A 19,580-nucleotide genomic window follows, 5' to 3' on the forward strand; every position below is an offset into this window, starting at 1 on the left:
CGGATTTGCATGGAGTGTAGTGATGTCAATTCCTGAGCACGAGAATGGATTCATTGGTATATTTCCCCAAGGCAGCCAGAAGGAGACATAATTCAAGGAATGAGCTCATGTCGTAATCAAGTGTGGAAGCTAAGGTTAGTATCAGGGAACATATGAGGTGTCAGGTCTAGTGATGTGCACAAGACAATAAAGAGTGGACAAAGGGCAAGAAGCCAGGTGCTGAGGGCATCAGAGACAGTTTGGAAAGCAGACATCAGGTTATAATTTTGTTATTTAAAGCAAGGGTCAGGAACCAAGCAAGACATATAGTTCTTAATTAACTATAGTTTCAGAATGTTTTCTCTGGGAGTTTGGAAATGGCATAAGTACTTAGCTTGAATAGAAATGGCCTTGATTTATTTTGAACCAAAGAATAATGGAATCGTAGATTTTCAGGGTTAGAAGAAGGGGCATTCAAATTCAATGGATAGAACTATTGCTAATGTTCAATCTACCCTTGAGCATCCAATTGACTAATTTGTATAATAGGAAGACTCCCTCTTAAAATAATTTTTCCTTTCTCAGACTCTGAAGGAATGTGAGAATTTTCCATTTCATATTGCATTTAATTCCATTGTCTTCATGTTTCTATCCATTTATCCTAGATTTCCTTTCTAAGTCATGAGAACGAATCTTGTTATCTTGTATGGAAGCTATATAATACATAATCTGTCAAATAATTTCATTAAGTTTACTTTATCAAAATATTTCATGTAGAGCTTTGGGGATGAGGTAGGTGAAATTTAGGGAAAACTGAGTTCGTTCACCCATGACTGTGTGTGCAGCATGCCTATAATAAATTACTGGCTAATTGTAGAATTAGTCTCATTACTTCAGCATAATTCTGTATACATAGAATAAATTCACAGGGAGATGGAAGCTTCAGTTTTGACAGAACCATCGTGAAAACTCGTGAATCAAAATTAACTATCATTTCTGAGCCATTTAATTCATAGAATTTCCAAGTTGAGCTGACTTCTTTGGATTATAGATTCCATAGGCCAGATTTACATCTGCCTTGCCCTAAGTTTGGAAGTGGCTGATTGTAACTGGATTGACTGTATTTTGAATGCCTTCATCTACAAATCTCTGTGATGAGCTAGGTGCCTTTCCTAAATAATTCCCTATGCAGAAGTGTGTATTAAAAACAGCTTGTCAAATTGACTAAGAGGGAAACTCAGTGTTGCCTGGTCCATCTCCCTACACAGACACATTTTGACACAGTGTATTTAAGTGCTAATAATGACATTAGAAGATGTTGGAAAGAGATCTAATTCAGCATGCAGAAGTGACTTTGCTGTCATCTCCTATTTTCTGCGCAATTGACAGCAGATACTTGGGGCTGAATTTTTATTTCAGGTCAAATTTCCAAGGCATGAGGCTGTCTGTTAGAAACAGATAAGACCAAAACCAATACGAAAGCACTTGTTGGAAGTGTCAGTAGTGCTGAGTATTTGAAAGGGATGCTTCAGTTTTCTGTTTAGGACATGACACAACAACATATGTTTTAGCAGCAAGAAAAACCAACCAACAGCTCCCTGTCATTTTTCCATGGCTGCTACTGGGAAGATTTCAGAAGAGAAGTCTGATTTCTTTGGGGGATGAGATGATTTTTTAAAAAGCATAGTCTCTTTTGTCATTTTATTTCTCCCCTAGCCAATATTTCCCAGAATATTTCAAACAAATCCAACTAACCAGTATTTTTTTTTTTTTGAGCACAGGATCCAATATGCTATACTTTAAGAATTTTATAATCAAACAACAAATAGTGCTGTATTACTTCATCTAATGAGAAAAAGGTTGGACATCAATAAAGTTGAAGGTTTATAAAATCATTCAAATGTGTTGGCTCACTGAATTGAATAGGAAAACCCAGGTGTGTTTTAATAGTTACTTTGTCCACGTTCTGAGTTAGACTCTAGCTATTTTGCATTCCCCTGGCTGGCAAACACACGCTAGCTTCCTTCAGCTTAGACACGCTAAGTTAACATTCACCTAGTCAAGATATAGTTAACAACATCACCATTTCATTGCTAAGAGCTCTTGATGCCTGGGTAATCTTTTGTCAAGTTAAGTTTAATTTGAACTACTTCTCCAAAAGTGAAGAGTTTGTTTTATCCATGGGACAGAAGCTTCAACAACAAAGTTAAAATTTGAACACATTCCCAAGCCTAAATGGACAAAATTCTCTCTTTCCTGCATGAAGTGTCTCATACCCAAGGGCATCGTGTATTTCTTTCACACACCCTGAACTAGAAAGTAAGTGCATGGGGCTTCCCTGGTGGCCCAGTGGTTGAGAATCTGCCTGCCGATGCAGGGCACACGGGTTCGAGCCCTGGTCTGGGAAGATCCCACATGCCGCGGAGCAACTAAGCCCGTGAGCCACAGCTACTGAGCCTGCGCATCTGGAGCCTGTGCTCCGCAACAAGAGAGGCCGCGACAGTGAGAGGCCCGCGCACCGCGATGAAGAGTGACCCCCGCTGGCCGCAACTAGAGAAAGCCCTCACACAGAAACGAAGACCCAACGCAGCCAAAAATTAAATAAATAAATTAATTAAAAAAAAAAAAAAGCAAGCAAGTGCATGCTTCTCTTTTCCCTTTTTGTGCCTGCTTTATTTTTTATTAGTATTACTATTTAAACATTTCCTGTGTTGTTGAATTCAAATTTGTCATTTTATTTTTCTCCTCCAGAAAGAGTGATTTAAAGCCCAACCATGCACAGAAAGATATGATTTTGATGTGGTACCCTCAACATTTTGTCATCATGGATGGTTCATTCTTTGAAACAGAAGCCTTGGGGAACCCTAAATTCCAAACCTGAAACTAGCTCATGGGAGACCCGATTTGCTGTTTGTAACAAAAATGAACCCTCCTGGACTAATTAATCTCAGGAGACTCATGTCTCATATTGTTCCCATTTTCCAGCAGCTTTGCCTCAGGGACAAGCACTTTCCTTCTTTTTGCATTTCTTCTGTGTAGCTGGATTTCTTTGCAATACTCTACATAAACAACGGCTTTTACAACATTATTGCCAAGAGGTCTTTCTGTGAACAGATCTCTTTCAAGAGTGTGTGAAATTGTCATTGCTTTGGTCTGTGTTTAATCAACCTGCAGAAGGTAAAACCATAAAGCTATGGGCCTTCTTACTTTTAAATAGGTGGCATTTTTCCTACAAGTAAATGTTGCCTTTTTAAAATAATCTCTTTCGGAAGCTATGTACCAATTCCGGGAGCTCTGCCGTTGCTTAAACTTTTCCAGAAACTTCTCTATTTGAATTTCCTCTGGAGTCAGTGTGCAATTTCTAAGAAAATATTTCATTGGTATTTAAATTGTCAACTCATAGTTTATAGTCATCTACCATCTATCTTCGCCAATAACACTATTATCCTTTTCTATTAATTATCTGGTTATAAGAATTGACTGCAAGTGACCATTGCTAACAATAAAATCTGTCATCAAAGGAATAAGAACCAAACTGTCGTGGAGAGCTAAAAGAATGGATCCTGTTCCCTGACACAGCTCTGAAAAAAGAGATTCAAAATTTTCTTAATCTATGGGGTCATCACCAGAATAAGTGACTTAACTCTCGTGGTCCTCTGTGAGTCTAAAATTGTGTAAATTATTTCGATAAGCTTTGTATATTAATTTAATAATGCAACTACACTTTATTCACAATAGAACATGCTTTTCCTTGGCTGATCATTTTTAGTTTTGACCTTCCAGTGAGCACTCAGAGCTGTTAGAGCATTGCAGCTTGCCTGGTTTTTTCAGTTTCATTGGAAATGTTTCCCATGAACCAGTTATTCCCTAACTTGGTCCAGATGAAAATGCACACACACACACACACACACACACACACACACACACACATGCATATCAAAAACATTTCTTTCATCAAGAAATTCTTCAAAGTCTTTTCAGCTAATTTCTGTATATTCATGTAGCTGAAATCTTGTGTCTCCCATTTAACATGTAGCTCTTTCACTGTAGCTCCTCCGTCACTATATGATGCGAGGCCTTCTCCATGTATGTATAGACAGTGGCAATCCACCAGAGGACATCTATCACTGGAAGATTTCTTTTGTTCTGGGAGCTTAGTGTAAGCATTTGAATGATGATTCTCTATCTTTTAATTCATTCCATGGGCCCTTTTATAAGATGGTAACTTGAAGACAAGACACTCTTTCTCTGAAGAAGAACAAGATGGAACAAACTTTATTATGTGAAGCAATGGCTTACAAAGCATTCTGCAAATAGTTAATAGGCTGGGGGTGGTGGTGGTGGTGGTGGGATGAATTGGGAGATTGGGATTGACATATAAGCACTAATATGTATAAAATAGATAACTAATAAGAGCCTGCTGTATAAAAAATAAATAAATGAAATTAAATTTTTTAAAAAAGGAAAAAATAGTTAATAGGCTGTTCCAGCCATGGCATAAAGTATAACCTGACCTCCCTCCATCTTTTTCCTCCAGACTCTGGTAAGGGAGGAGGGGCAGATTAATTATTTATTCTGGTACGACCCCCCCCACCATGCCCAAGTGACAAGGAGGAACAAACAGTGTACAGGTGATTTGAAGGCATTGCCAAGTCATCATCTGACTAAAACTGTTTGAAAATCTCTGGATGTCTTAAACACTGCTGAGCCAGAGATTAAGTCAGGAGGGATTTCTGTGTCTCAGATTCAATACTTGTAGGCACAGAAGGGATAAGCCTCGTGAAGAGAGAAGTGTAGCCACGTAGAGAGGTCAAATACCCCTGGATGAATCCCTTCTGTACCACACATTGTCTGTGGCTACTAAGACATTCCTTTGTGCTGAGTAGAGCATCTGATACCTTTACCCTAATATTAAATCTATGAGAAAATCTGATTTAGTTCAAGAAACTCTATTGTCCATGGAGACACTATGAAAGTGTAAACCTTAAACAACTGATGTCATTTGTGATTTTTAACCGGCTACAGTGGTTTCTTTCAAAAGTTAATATTTATCTTGCCATAATATTTACCTTCACACAGTAAGTACTGCTGTTTTCCCATGACTGCAATGAAGAATCGTGGTAAGATAAACTCACCTCTTATAAGACAAATGTCAGATGTTTAATGAAAATCACTGTATGAGCATCCCCCGTTTACTTTGAATTTGCTGAGATTCTGGACTTCCAGTAAAATTTAGCTCACAAAATTTTCCAAATATGAGCCTCTGTGTTCAAAACTAGGGATTGCAAGTAATTAATTCTGAGAGTGCACGGGCCTTAGCCAAAAAACAGCTGGTCTGGGGATGCAGAGATGTGAGTTCTCTTCACCATTTAGACACTGATTGTTTGGGAGATTCCCTTGGCCTTAGTTTCCTCTGTAAAATAAGCAGATTTAACTAGGTGATCTCCAAGATCCTGTCCTTTTCTAAGATTCTGTGATTCTATGCTAATATATGACCAGGTGGAAGTCCATTATCCACCAAAAATTTCAAGCTGCAATATTTGGGGTATAAGACATGAGATATGATTTCGAAGATAAAAGAGATCTGAAGTATATCATCTACTGGCAAGAAATCACACCATGTTTGAGAGAAAGGGATAGACACATGAAAACCTAAGTAAGAGTCTAGTCTTAGTTAAACTTAAGTATTTTTCCAGAAGAAATCGAAAAGAGATGGAGTGCTTTGTTGGTGCTGGAAACTTTGATTTACGATTACAAATAGTTAAGGCTATTTTCCATTAAGTACTCTGAGGAACCTCTCATGGTACTCTTTGAGAAGGTACTGTGAAGTTGAAGTTCTGGAGTGGAGTGAAGAGCCTACCTCAGCTTTAAGGAGAACTACTCCATTTTTACCTATTTACTGTATTGGGCTTCCTTGTCAAATCTAATTTGAAGGTAAGAGTCTACTTCTCTAAAAAGTTTGAGAGCCTTTGATTTAGTCAATCCGATTTCTCATGGTGTTAAATACACTGGACCAACATCTCACCTTCCACTTTATCAAGATTGCTCCTCCCTTTATTCCAAACCTCCCACAAAGCATGCTTCTTGTAGAACTGCTATGGACTGAATTGTGTTTCTCTAAAATTCATATGTTGAGGCCCTAAACCCTGATGTAACTGAGTTTGGAGATAGAGTTTTTAGGAGGTAATTAAGGTTAAATGAGGTCATAAGTGTAAGGCCTTGATCCAATAGGATTAGTGTCCTTATTAGAAGAGGTACCAGAGAGCTTTCTCTCTCTCCCCAAGAGCACACACCTGGAACAGCTATGTGAGGACATAGCAGAGTCTGCAAGCCAGGAAGAGACTTCTGACCTGAAATGGAAACAGCCAGATCTTGGACTTCTAGCCTCCAGAACTGTGAGAAAATAAATTTCTGTTGTATAAGCCACCCAGTCCCTGGTATTTTGTTATGGCAAACTGAGCAGACTAAGAATACTAACCCAGGACAAACGAGGGACAGAGATTTCTCTTTAAATCACTTTCTAGGAGTAGGTTTTAAAAAAAACAAAAATTAATTGATTAATTAGCTTATTTTTGGCTGCATTGGGTCTTCGTTGCTATGCGTGGGCTCTTCTCTAATTGTGGCAAGGAGGCGCTACTCTTCATTGTGGTGCGTAGGCTTCTCGTTACAGTGGCTTCTCTTGGTGTGGAGCACGGGCTCTAGGCGCACAGGCTTCAGTAGTTGTGGCTCGCGAGCTCAGTAGTTGTGGTGCATGGGCTTAGTTGCTCCATGGCACAGGGCTCGAACCTGTGTCCTCTTCATTGGCAGGTGGATTCTTAACCACTGTGCCACCAGGGAAGTCCTAGGAGTAGGTTTTTAAGAAGATCAATATGAGGAACTGAAATAAAAACCAAATGCAGTGTGTCACTAACTTTTAGCAGCCACTGCTGTGTATGCATGTAGCATTTATAGGCTGTCGTGCTCAAGACTGAGTTGTTAAATGGTGGCTCTAGGAATATGAGCTCTGTAGACGTGACAGGCATACAAAAATTATGATGTATGTGTGCTGTGCATATTAGCTCACCTATGAACTTAACCTCTGGAGAGCAGCATTGTACATTCACCAGCACATTGTGGGAATGCAAAAGAAAACCCCAAAAAACAAAATTGCTAAGAGGTAGGTGGCAAAATGTTATTATTATCATTTTATAGAGGAGCAAAAATGTGCAGCTGAAAGGTCAAGTATCTTGTTCAAAGTGACACAGAATAGTAGAGTTGAGCCCTGGAATTATTAACTTCTGTTTTCTAATCTAGTGGACCTGAGGTTATAGAATCCAACTAGGAAGGTCAGAGATATAAGTTTTATGTTATGAGACAGTTATGCTACACGGGTCGCTCCTGTTCTTTTGTCCCCTCACCTGGGAGCCACTTGATGACTTTAGCCTCAGCAACTTCCCCTATCCTGGGGAACCTGAACCTGAAACAAGAGACCATATTAACAGCCAGTACCTCCCACTGACTGTGAATTTCAGATCTCCTGCTCTCTAGGCCATTCAGTAGTTGCAGCTAATCGGAGTCTCCTTTTGTTGAATCTGTGTTTCCTTTGTTGGGGAATAGCCCGGTGATCTCTTGAGAAGAGTACGGGGGCTTCTGGTGGGGAACACCTGGGAAAGCTGTTTAAGACTAAATATTAGAAGCAGTCAGCTGGGCCTCTGAAGGGCATGCTTGGTTCCTTACACTCTGCAGTGAGCCCACAGCTTCTGGGATATTGTGTTAATGTCTAGCTATCCATTTGAAGAAGAGACTTGATAAAATGCCTCCTGAAAAGGGCTTTGTAATAATCAATCAATGGTTCTTTTCTTTTGCCTCCCCAAAGTTTTGGCACTTTTGATCATGCCTTCCCTGAAATTCTCACTTTTCTTGGCTCAGGGATGATACACCTACTTCTACAATAGCCATTCCCTTTCTTCATTCACTTCTGTCTGATACCCACCAAATGTGGAGGGGTCTCTTAGATTCAGGGCTTTATGAAAATTACAAAATGATGCTGAGAGCAACAGGACTCACATCCTGAAATCAGGACTTCATGCCATGCTGCTATCTAGCTAAATCAGGCATAAATATATACAACAAAATGAAAAAGGTATGTTGTAGAGTTCTGGTTCCAACTTTCAGTTGCTTCTCACAGGAAATCTGGTGAGATACTTCATCCTTTGTGACTAAGGAAATAAGTGGTGTTGGTTCAGTTTGTGATTATTATTCTTACAGATTTTGATAATCTTTTCTATGTGTACCTTTATATATTTTGCTGGAATTTGTTGCCTCTTAGTTTCAGTGTCTTTATTACTGCTTCCAGATTATTCTGAAACTCTATATTAGGTGATTGTTAAAAGTTAATTAGAGATCTGACTCTATTTCTTTGGTTTTCCAACATCAATTCTCTGACACGACCTTGGTGTCCTACAGTTCAATTCAATTCTGACACTACCTTTTTTTTTTTTTTTTTTTTTGCGGTACACGGGCCTCTCACTGTTGTGGCCTCTCCCGTTGCAGAGCACAGGCTCTGGACGTGCAGGCTCAGCGGCCATGGCTCACAGGCCCAGCCGCTCCACGGCATGTGGGATCTTCCTGGACCGGGGCACGAACCTGTGTCCCCTGCATCGGCAGGCGGACTCTCAACCACTGCGCCACCAGGGAAGCCCGACACTACCGTTTAAGACCAGGTTAAGGGGGTCTATATCACAAGACTGACCCTATTTAAGATGCCACCTGTAAGCCCCAGGTGTCCCCAAGGCACCTACATTTTTGTTAGTTGATTACAAATTTGGGGGGTGCTCACAACCCTCTCTCAAGTTTGATAATTCACTAGAATGACTCACAGAACTCAGGAAAGTACTATACTTAAAATTATAGTTTTAGGGGCTTCCCTGGTGGTCCAGTGGTTAAGAATCCTCCCTCCAATGCAGGGAATGTGAGTTTGATTCCTGGTCGGGGAACTAAGATCCCACATGCTGCAGGGCAACTAAGCCCACACGCCACAACGAAGAACCTGCATGCCAAAACTAAGACCCAATGCAGCCAAAAATAAAATTAAATAAATAAATAAATTATAATTTTATTATGAAAGCTACAACTCAGGAATAGGCAAATGGAAGAGACACAAAAGGCAAGATGTGAGGCCCTCGGGCCCCTCTCCTAGCACATCCATGTGTCCAACATAGGAACTTCCCAAACCTCATTGTTCAAGAGTTTCTGTCCAGGTTTTATTGCATAGGCATGATTGATTAAATCATTGGTCATTGCTATTTAAACTCTAGTCAACCACTGAGTTGACTCACTCAATAGTTCCCACTATACCCCAGAGGCTATCTAGCCCTCCCCGCCCCCCCACCAACCTCACTAGCATAACAAAAACATTCCTGCTGTTCAGTAAATTCCAAGAGTTTTTGAAGATTTTGTGGCAGGAATAGGTAGAAAGACCGAATATGATATTTTTATTATACAGTAGTCCACACTTATCCATGGTTTTGCTTTCCATGGTTTCAGTTACAGGGGTCAACCATGGCCCAAAAATATTAAATGGAAAATTCCAGAAATAAACAATTCATAAGTTTTAAATTGTGTGTCGTTAGGAGTGGCATGATGAAATTATGTGCCTTTCTGCTTCATCCCGCTTGGAATCCCCAACCATCAACATCATCTGCTCCTGACATCCAACCATCAACATTGTCAGGGCTTACCCAAAGCAGATGATTACCCAGATCCAGGATTACCCAAAGCAGATGATTCTTCCTTTGACATATTGTCAGAAGGTCAATAGTAGTCTAACTCTACATCACCATGCTTATGTCGTTCACTCCCTTCATCTCATCATGTAGGAGTTTTATCATCTCATATCAACACGAGAAGGGTGAGTACAGCATAATATCTTTTGAGAAAGAGAGACAGATCACACTCATATAACTTTTATTACAGTACAGTTGACTCTTGAACAGCGTGGGCATTAATTTGCATGTAATTTATAGTTAGCTCTTCATATCCAAGGTTCTTCTGCATCCACAGAGCCAACCAACCACGGACCACGTTGTGCTATAGTATTTACTATTGAAAAATATCCACACGTAAGCGGACCTGCGCAGTTCCAACCCACATCGTTTAAGGGCCAGCTGTATCTTGTTATAATTGTTCTATTCTGTTATCAGTTGTTGTTTTTAATCTCTTACTGTGCCTAATCTATAAATTAAACTTTAATCATAGGTACATATGTACAGGAAAAAACATAGTACATATCAGGTTTGTTACTATCTGCAGTTTCAGGCATCCACTGGGGGTCTTGGAACATATCCCCCACGGATAAGGGGGGACTACTGCACCACACTATCAATTGTCTTTTTTCCTTCTTATATGCTTAGGACAAGGAGAGGTCATTATTCCAATTTACTGAATTATTTAGTGAAGTAAGCAGAATTCTAAGGTGGCCCTTAATCTTCCTGCTTCCTAGTGTACACTCCGTGTGTAAGCACCTCCCCTTGAGTATGAGCAGGACCTATGAATATGATGGGATTTCACTCCTACAGTTAGGTTATATTATATGGCAAAGGTGAAGGGATTTTGCAGATCCCTTATGGTCCCTCATCATTTGACTTTGGGTTAATCAAAGGGAGATTATGCTGAGTAAGCCTGACTGAATTAGGTATGTACTTAAAAGACGGTCTAGAGCAGCGGTCCCCAGCCCCTGGGCCATGGACCCGTACTTGTCTGTGGCCTGTTAGGAACTGGGCCGCACAGCAGGAGGTGAGCCGCGGGTGAGTGAGCGAATCTTCATCTGCCGCTCCCCATTGCTCGCATTACACCTGCACCATCCCCGCCCTCGCCTCCCACCCAGGTCCTTGGAAAAATTGTCTTCGAAGAAAGCGGTCCCTGGTGCTGAAAAGGTTGGGGACTGCTGGTCTAGAGGATAGAGACACCCTCCTGCTGGCCTTGAAGAGGCAAGCTGACACCAGTTTTACAGCTGAAAGGAAATATATTCTGCCAACAGCCACATGAACTTGGAAGAGGACTCCCTGAATGATTTGACTTTTTAGTGAAGTAGGAAACAAGGGTCATCCGTTGAGAATGAGAATAGTGAAGGAGACATTGGGGTTTCCAGATAAAATAGGATGTAAAATAGTCATCTAGAGGAGTGAATGAGTAAATGAACTAGGGATATATAATACGATCGAGACATACACTTTAAAAATATAATCTATGATAGGATGTGGTATATAATGTGATATATACTGTAATCATGTATAATATGATTGCCTGGCAGCACTAAGGAGCCACTTGAAATTCATGAATTAATAGTCAGATTCATCAGAGCAGTTGTATATTTTGCTCCAGCCTATTCAACTGCATGAATACATGGATGGGGTAAGAGAAGAGTTGACTTTAGACAGGATTGTAGTTTTGTTAAGGGAGTTTATCAAAGCAAGAAGTGAGAAGCAAAAGAGTACAGGTGATTTACAGTGGAGTGGTGGATGAGGGAGTTTAAAGTGGATAAGGAGGGATGTGAAGACATGAAGAGTTGAAAGTTATTGAAAGGTTGTAGGGTCATCACCATTAGAGGTCCTCATAGGGTCAAAAACTTGTTACGGTGGGAATATAAAAGGAATGAACTGGAAAGATAGGAGATGGTCAGCAGAGTGAGGGGCAGGAGACTGGGATTGGGGAAAGATTTTATTATTGCTGATATAGGGCTTCGAGTGTGACCATTAAGAGGAAGTAGTGAGTCAGGGTGGAGTACAAGAGCAATGGAGGAAAAAATCCCAAAGCGTTGAGAGGTCAACTTGTTAGAGGGCTCATTTCCATAACCACCAAAAAGAAGAGAAGTCTAAGCGCTAGCATTAGTGAGTGTGAGCCAGGAATTAAAATGAGAAGAAATGACCTGGCTCTGTGTGGGGGAGGTGGAGACGGGAGCTGCCACTGAATGACAGCAATAATGAAGGGTAGAGTGACGTAGTCTGCTGAGATCCAAAGCTGGGTTTTTTTCTGAAAAGAGTGTAGGGAGAACGGTCTGAGAGTTGCAAGGAAAAGCATAGAGATCATTTTTCCATGTACAACCCAGTAGGACAAGAGCTGTGTGAGATGGGCTTCCCTGGTGGTGCAGTGGTTAAGAATCCACCTGCCAATGCAGGGGACACGGGTTTGAGCCCTGGTCTGGGAAGATCCCACATGCAGTGTAACAACTAAGCCTGTGCGCCACAACTACTGAGCCTGCGCTCTGAAGCCCACGAGCCACAACTACTGAGCCAGCGCGCCTAGAGCCAGTGCTCGGCAACAGAAGCCACCACAATGAGAAGCCCGCGCACCACAATGAAAACAGACCCTGCTCGCGGCCGGTAGAGAAAGCCCACGCAGCAATGAAGACCCAACGCAGCTAAAAATAAATAATAAATAAATACGTAAATTCTTTAAAAGAAAAAATAAAAAAGAGCTGTGTGAGAAAAACGTTGACCCCTTTTGAGAGGGCTTCAGGGGAAGCAGTGTCCCCCAAGGAAGAGCCAGATTCTAGTTAGAGCAAGAATGTGAAAAAATGCTCAGAGAACAAGTTGCGATTACTAATTGGAATTCCTAGTGACCTTCCTTAGAGTATCCAAGTAGAAAGGCCAGCATAATCTATGCATTTAGAAGGCTGTCATCCGAAAAATTGGATATTTTATCTACTATTTTGTTTGTATCCATACAATACTAGATACATGAGAATATTTATCCTTGGGTTATTTTCTTCTTATACATTCTGGCTAAAATGGACCATGGAAATGCTGTTTATTTAGCTAAGATTTGGACTGTGCAACTGATCTTTAACTACGCAGTTGGCTTTGATAGATCAAAAGTAGGAAAACAATCTGCATGCTGGGCTGTGACTTCATGGGCTTACATATTTGGGAGGTGCTTGTAGGGTAGAAAACTTAAGCTTGGGGATTACTTATTGTTATCAAGGTGAGAAATAGAAATTGTGCAGGAGTAATGGTCTTGTAAACCTTTCCTGAGCTGTTGAAAGTAATTTACAAACATACAACACAAAAGGAATGACTAACCTTGTAGAAGGCATTTGTTTATTTTTGTTAATTTCTTCTGGGTAATAAAATGCCTTTTATGTTGTTAGCCAGTATTTAAAGTTTTAGCTTTCTTCCAATTGATGTGCCACGGGCAATTTATGCACAGTGCTGCTAAAAACAAGCCAGTTTTAGGGGAAAAATGTAATAATTACCAAAGACCAGGATGACAGTCAACATTTAAACAGATAATGTTAGTCCACAACTCTTCACCTGCCGCTGTTACTACCAGTATGGCAACTGGTGTTTATAAGCTGCAGAACAACCCCAAATTGTTGGCTCTAATGTTCCAGGAACCTTGAAGAAAGCACAATGCTAGAATAAACCATGCTACTTCCTCATCCCTCCCCATCCCTTATAACCCAGGGTTCTGATTGTCCTATGCATGATTTCTCTCATCTGACTTCAACTTCAACACATTTGTCTTTTATCGCTCCTCTAACTGGAATGTATCGAATTCCATTTTCCAAATTCCATGAGAAGGTAATGCCCTAAAAGCTCTTTCTTCTTTTTTTCAATCTTTATTTTGTTGAGAAGTTCTAAATAGGGAATATGAAAATGAAATTGTAGTAAATTAAGAGGAAGAAATTGCCTTGGGGGCATTGGATAGTCTAAACTTGACCCACTGGTTATTTTGTATTCTGCTATTTTTTTGTGCCCTGGGTAGAAAGTGGCAACTAACACCTTCACTCCCAACCAGCATTTACTCAGCTAAGGTAGAGCCAGCTGGCAGTGGTCTGCATTTCCTCTTGTTTCAGGGAACTTTTACGGCTCCACTGTGATTAGGGTTTAGCTGGGTAGTTAGAGACGAGGTTCTTTGCTTTTTTTCTCTTTGCTAAATGAGTATATAAACTATTTTTGCTCATCTTACTCTACCAGGTGTGAATACATACAGGTATAAATGGTATTCTTAGCACCAAGGTCTTGAGAGAACTTGTATCCATTGGGAAATATTTATAGAGAAATACACTAATCGCAGTAGCCCACAAAAGGAATATATGGGGCCCCATAAAGAGAATTATCAAATTCTCCTTCCTGCCACCCTTCACTTTCTCTTTCTTGCATTGGTGAGGGGATTGACGTAGTATTATAATGGGAAGAAGGGTCTTTACTTTTATGTACTTCAGGAAAACTTCCCTTCTGTAAACTGGGCTCAAGATGTTAGAGTGCTTGCCCTCATGGTTCCAGTGGGAAATGTGAGGTAGTAAAATATTTCTGAACCATTTTAGTCTCCATTCAACAAATGATTTGGGTATCTCTATTACATTATCCTGACATCATAGGGAAATTACAATAACTAATGTAGGAGTTATGGTGACACATTATAGGCTAATAGAAATTTTAGTTGCTTTGAGATTGAACAACGATAATAACCATACACCAAAACTGCTTTTGAGGTTAGCTGCTAAGACTCACTTCAGAACAATACTAACATGGAATTTTAAAATATAAAATCCCAGACTACCTAATCTCTGGAAGGATTTGAAACCAAATTTGGGGGACCTTCTGATGAAAAACTTCAAAAATAGAATGCTCAGAGAACAAGGGTATTCCAGGCAATTTAATTGAAGTGAGTCAGTTTTCACTATTATTCAAACATACAATAGTTGACCTTCTTTCCTTAGTGATTTTAGTGTCCATAATAGAATCTTTCCATGATGATAAATTGTGACCAAGGTCTCAAGATCATCATTCTGAACATCATTCTTCACTGGGAATACTACAGATGTGTAGTTTTTTATTCTTTTAAAGAGTAGTTACATCTTCTATTTCATTTGATTGTCAATGAGGTTAGGACAGTTCTTTATAGCTGCAAAGTAGACATAGACATTGTAAGGAATTGCACTGAATATGTCCCCATCTCTAGCTTCCTCTCTTCCATCCTTTAAAAAAAGAAAAAAATCATCGTTATCAACTTATTTTCTGATCATATACACCAGGCACATGAGCAACTAAAGTTCTGTTTATAATTACTCCAGGTTCAACATACATTTCTATAATGATTTTCTTATTTATAAGAAGGGAGCATATTTAACAGCAGATGGAAACTCAAAGAAAGGAATAATATAATAACTTTATATTTTATGAGACTTCCCATATAGAAAAGTCAGTTGTGGCATTACTAGATTTTTGTAAATCCTTCACTTCTTCAAAGTTTATTTTGGGGTAGAGCTACAAAGTATATAAATGATCTTAACAGCATAATTCAGCCATTGTATTTTCCATTTATTTCATTTGAAGATTTAATTCACCATCCTGCAAAATATTTTTGAACCCAGATTAAAATCTGACACATGTACGAATTGATGTGGAAAATGGTAGAAACATCTGACTTCATAAAGAATAATTTTTAAATTGTTAAGTAATATATTCAGTGTGTCTTTAGGTGTCTATTTCTTTTATAGGTACTATGAGAATTATACAAGAAATACAAATTTTTGTCTTACTCCAAAATGCATCTTGTTGAGATGTAACATGTATACTGTCATACTGAAGGTGTCAAAATTAGTGACATTTACCACTAGATGGTTAGTGATTCTGAGATTCTGCATTTATAACAAACTCCCAGGTCAAATGATATTAGCCTGTGAACTGTACTTTGAGTTGGAAAGGTATAGTTCAACATTGTCCAATAGAGTATAACTTGAACTAGAAATGTGAGCCACATATGTAACTTTAACTTTTCTAGTGGTCATATTAAAAAAGTAAAAAGAAGTAGTTGAAATTAATTGTAGTACTATTTTGACTTAATCCAATGTATAAAAAATATCACTTTAATATGTAATCAAAATGATTGATATATTTATATAGATTATTGATTTATTTTACATTCCTTTTTCACTCTGTCTTCAAAATCCAGTGTATGTTTTACACTCACAGAAATCTCAATTCAAACCAACCACATTTCAAGTGCTCAATAACCATATGAGGCTGGTGGCTATGAACTGGACAAAGCAAATATAGATAGCATATGCCATGGGACTGCAGACAGAAAAAAGGAAAATCAATGGCCAGAGAGGAGGAAATGGAAGGAAGTTTGACATTGAAGGCTAGATACAATTTGTAAAAAGCTGGTGGGATTTAGAATAGAACAACTTCAAATAGAGAGTATTTGAGCGATTTAGCTCATTCAGAAGTTTAGTGATACCCAAACCTCAAAGTTTTGAAGGGAAGTGAACAGGATTTATGTTCTAGCCAAAATCCCAGTAGGACAAATAGATTCTCACCTTACAACTGCCTTGAACCTCAGACAGGGCATTAAAAAACAGTGGTGTCCAATTTTTTGCCATATGAAGAATGGAAACAATTTACTATGTTGACCTTTAATATGCAGATGGAAGGTCCACCCAGTTAGGTGTCCAAATAGAACCAATCAATGCCCAGAAGATGTCACTGAGATCGTCTCTGTATGGCATGAGGCTATTTAGGTCTCCACCAGCTCTGTTAAATTCCCTTGCCATTTTCAGAGTATATGTTTTTAGAAAGAAATTTGTCAGAAAGAGGAACTGATGAATCTTGGCCTTTGTGACTATCAGTGAAGGTGATGTCATTTAAACTGAGGGTTCTTGTGAGAATAAGAGGTCATATAATATAAGAAGTATAGGGCATGGCTCAAAACAGATAACCAGTGGGTGATTGCTGCTATGATTATGATAATTATTATCAGTATCTTTATCATGAGATGTTACCATCCTTCAAACCCCATCTCCATTAAATGGGCACACTGCCTGGGGGTGTAGTCTATACTTAAAGGTGCACTCTGGGACTACAGCCTTATCTGCACCAGGCAAAGCTTTCTCTCTCTCTCACTCTCATTTACTAAGTTACTGAAAACTGAACTCTAAATCCATGAAGATTATCAACATGGTTAGTTCTTCTCCTCTCCCAGAAATTATTCCTGGGCTTCAAGACACCCAAGCTGACTCACTAACAGACATCCCAGCAGGGTTTACCACTCCAAGGGCAATTCCTTTGAGACTAATAGGGTCTTAATAACAGTTTTGATTTATGGTCACAGAGTTTCTCACTGACTACTGATTGCTCCTAGGAATGTGTCTTTTTAAGGAGAGTCATTGTTAAAAATATGCATAAAATATTTTGTGGCCCTCTTTTCTTAAAGAATACCCACTTCCTTATGGTCACAGTGATGTTAGTTTGAGGTAGCTTAATGAGTTTCTTCCTTTTTTAACACAAAACCTGGAATGAGTTTCTTATCTGACTGTGTTCTCACCATCTGTAGCTGGTGTGTCATGTTTTCAGACCTCAGAGCTAACACTCGTATCTCTCCAGCTGATGTTCAGAGTGACTTACTTTTAACATTGCTATGAGTCATTGAAGAGACATTCAAGTTACCTATTAAATCAGAGGACTATTTGGAGGAAAATAGGAATTTTATATATCATTGAAGAGCTGGCTTACAAAAGCATCACTTCCATTTTCTCCATTGAACTGCTTTAGGAAATGGCACTAGGGCACCAGAATTGGGCAATTCATGGCTCTCACACAGGATGAAATTCCTTTCTTCAGCATTGTTTCTGTACGGTTTCAAGCAGGCAACCAAATGTCAACTGTTGTCACCATCTCCATGGAATGTTTTAATTAACCCCTTTAGTGGTAACCGACCAGCCCTTTCACCTACCTGCCTGGGCAGTGTTTCTCTAACATGTGATGAAATTGGCCACTTTGTTTCCTGAGCTGTCAGAGGTACCTGCTCTGCACGGAGAGGGCTGCCTCCATCCAGGTTCATGGGCAGACTAGGATCTGTCACGCTCTTTGTTTTTGTTAAGAAGCTTGCCTACCTGCCTCCTGATTTCCTACTGGCACACGTCCCCCTCTTTATTTGATTGCTTTCTGTGCTAATGGGCTTCAAGCTTTTATGAATTTCTGAAATCATAATGATGAGAAATAATTGAATAAGAAGGACATCTTAGCTGGCAGTGAAGATAGTATATGTGTGAGGAATGTGCTTGTGTTGTCTATTTACTTAAAAGCCTATTTACTAAAAGCATTTCCCTTTTAGATTATATATTCAGAACTACCAGAAACAAAGTGGGTTGAGGGCAGCTTTGAATGAAGAAGACAATAAGAACCCCCAGTTCTTTTAAACTAACCCCCAGTTAGTTTAAAACTATTCATTACTCAGCTACGTACCTGCTTGATACTGTGGAGGATATAAAAGGACTATAAGACAATGGCCCTGGCTTTAGGAAGTGACGGGACAGGCCAACAATTTTGAGTACTTAGTGTGTAGAGCTCTGTGAAAGATATAAAGAAGTAAAGCACAAAAATATAGAAAGAATGTTTATAACTTAAATGATAAACTCTACGTGACTATATGGTAAGTGAATGGCACAAATTTTCGGAGTTGTGATTATTCAGAGTGAGGATATAACATTGTAGGGTGCAGTAGAACCCAAGAAGATACACCTGGAATAATCTTTCTAAAAATGCCAATCTGAAGATATCAGCCTATCCCACCCCACTGAAAATCCCTTCAGGGAATGGGTGATTTTTCCAGGTCCTCCTTCTGCAGCCTCTTAGGTTCTCTCTCTAGAACTTGAGGCTCCAGCCATACTGAAAATGGATCTCAGTTTCTGGAATGTCCTACTTTATATGCCTCAGGGCTTTCTCTTATGCTTTCCTTCTGCCTGGGGCATTTACAAAATTTCTCTTGCCTTGCTAATTGTTACTAATTTTCAGAGTGTTTCTGAGACACTCTGTTGGTCCCATACCTAACCCATGGGATCGGTGCTTCCCTGTCATCCTGTGTTTACTTTCTGTAATTACTGTTATTTCCTTGTGTTTCTCTCCCACTAGACTCTATCCTTGGTGAGAGGTGAGAACCCCATTAGCTGTTTCAAGTTCGTGCCCAGGATAGTGCCTGAGGTCTAGCAGAGCAGAGCTTTGAAGGCTGTGATATTCTCACAGCCAGAAAGGAGCCAGGAGGGTGGGGCAAGGCTGAGGGTGATTGATAATTTCTCAACACCTTCCCTGGCCCTGTGATAAGGACCCTGAAGGCATCACCTCTTTGTATCTCTATGTGAACTCCGTGAAATCAGTATTTTTATCCCCATTTTAAAGAAGAAGAAACTGATTGAGGATCAGAACATTTAACTATCTAACTTGAAATCACATAGCTGGTCAATTGTGGAGTTAGAATTTAAATCCAGGTCTGTTTGGCCCTAAGAGTTTGAGGGAATGTTTATCTATTTAAAGAAATGTAATAATATTGATACTTATAATAATAATCCTGGGAATTTAAGTTGGTGCATTGCTAAGCGTGGATATATATACACAAATACTGTAAGAAGGTACACAAATTATGCTTGTCTCATAGATAAGGAAACTAAGACTCAGAGAATTTGACAGGCTCAAAGTCACCCAGTCACCCACAGGGTTGGGAGGGTGCACAGGACATGAATCTTGGGAACCTGGCTCTGGGGTGCAGGCACTGGAGATCGGTCACTCGCTCGGGCTCTCAGGTCAGCTGCCTGGATTCCAGTCTTGCCAACTTACAATTCATAC

The sequence above is a fragment of the Stenella coeruleoalba genome, assembly GCF_951394435.1.
Source record: "Stenella coeruleoalba genome assembly, chromosome: 1".
NCBI lineage: Eukaryota > Metazoa > Chordata > Mammalia > Artiodactyla > Delphinidae > Stenella > Stenella coeruleoalba.